Source organism: Elephantulus edwardii, unplaced genomic scaffold (genome assembly GCF_000299155.1).
Source record: "Elephantulus edwardii isolate Elephantulus edwardi_28Jun2011 unplaced genomic scaffold, EleEdw1.0 scaffold00284, whole genome shotgun sequence".
In the NCBI taxonomy this organism is placed as follows: Eukaryota; Metazoa; Chordata; class Mammalia; order Macroscelidea; family Macroscelididae; genus Elephantulus; species Elephantulus edwardii.
Genome location: NW_006400034.1, coordinates 2,372,032 through 2,373,584, shown reverse-complemented (window position 1 = coordinate 2,373,584; position 1,553 = coordinate 2,372,032). Strand labels below are relative to the sequence as shown.

The following is a 1,553-nucleotide window of genomic DNA, read 5'->3' as shown; positions in this document are numbered from 1 at the left end:
TTCTTGCAGATGTCAGTATCACACTTCATGATGGAGCTGAAAGTCGTTTCATGGATGCCACAATACTCCATGCCCAGGAAGGAGGGCTGTAAGAGTGCCTCTGTGAAGCGGAAATGCCAATGGTGATGGCCTGTCCATCTGGCAGCTTGTAGCTTTTCTCCAAGGATGAGGAGGAAGTCACTGTGGCCATCTCCTGCTTGAAGTCCAGGGCAACATAACAGAGGTTTTTCTTGATGTCACACACAACTTCCCGCTCAGCTGTGGTGGTGAAGCTGTACCCTTGCTCAGTGAGGATCTTCATGAGGTAGTCCATCAGGTCCTAGCCAGCCAGGTCCAGACAGAGGATGGCATGGGGGCGGGCATACCACTTGTAGATGGGCACAGTGTGGGTGACCCCATAGCTAGAATCCATCACAATGCCGGTGGTCCGGCCAGAGGCATACAGGGACAGCATGACCTGGATGGTGACGTACATGGCAGGGGTGTTGAAGGTCTCAAATATGATCTGGGTCATCTTCTCCCACTTTTTATGCATCAGAGAGTTGGACAATGACTAGGGAGGACAGAAGGAGAATTGATGCCTTTGAGCTGTGGTGCTGGAGAAGAGTATTGAATGTACCATTGACTCTTCACCTGACTCTCTGGGATTTACATTCCTGAATATGCGTCTATCTTTTTACACAGATTACTTCAAATGGGTCACTGTGATATGTATTTCATAGAGTAATTAAATCTAAGTCCATACCTGCCTGCCTCTAAACTTTCCAAACTTCAGTTTTAAGTAATGATATGCTAGTGTAAGCTATCTTTTGTTATTACCAGACATCTATTTCATACATTTGAGTCAATTCTAGGCTTTTAGAATAATGTAAACTGATTTTCCCATTCCTATCAAACCAGTTCTCTGCAGGAACAAAAATGTCCCTTTGCTGAAGAATCCTCTGTTCAACGTGGAAGCTTTGAGCATCTGCCTCCACAAGCAAAGTCCAGTCTAGAACAAGCCTAGATTGAAGATTGCAGCAATCTACCCTGGCTCATGCATCACTCACTCCTCATCTGATTGGATTCTGGTCAACTCACCCCTAATCCTCTGCGGCTGGGGGCATTTAAATGGGCATAGGCGACAAACTCAGGAGCCCACCCTTCTCTCTGTGATCCTGACCTGTTGTTCTCATTCAGCCCTGGCCCCCAGATGGGGCCAACTCAAGTCAATAAGCCAGGGAACCTCGAGACTCCCTATTCCTCCAGGTGGCAACCCTTCCCTGCCCATCCACACATCTGTGCATGTTCACTGGGCAGCGCCGAAGGACCCTGTTCTCGCTCAACTCATTTCTCCATTGTTACATTCCTCCCACTTCCACTCCTGTGGGCCCAGGTGAAGATCATATTTCTATTTATTATAAAAAAAATCTGTATTGTCATCCAAAGTGAGAAATAAAATGTCACCTATTAGGTCAGACAGATCCATCCTGGAGAGGGTTAAACCAGGCTACTCCTTGGAGGCAAGAATTCTGGGGCTTCGTCTGACATACTTTGGACATGTTGTAAGGAGA

General features: G+C 46.9%; 1 pseudogene; it reads right to left on the bottom strand.

The window, feature by feature from the left end:
- The window catches only part of LOC102874295, a 24,859-nt pseudogene that overhangs the window by 20,559 nt on the left and 2,747 nt on the right, over positions 1 to 1,553 (bottom strand).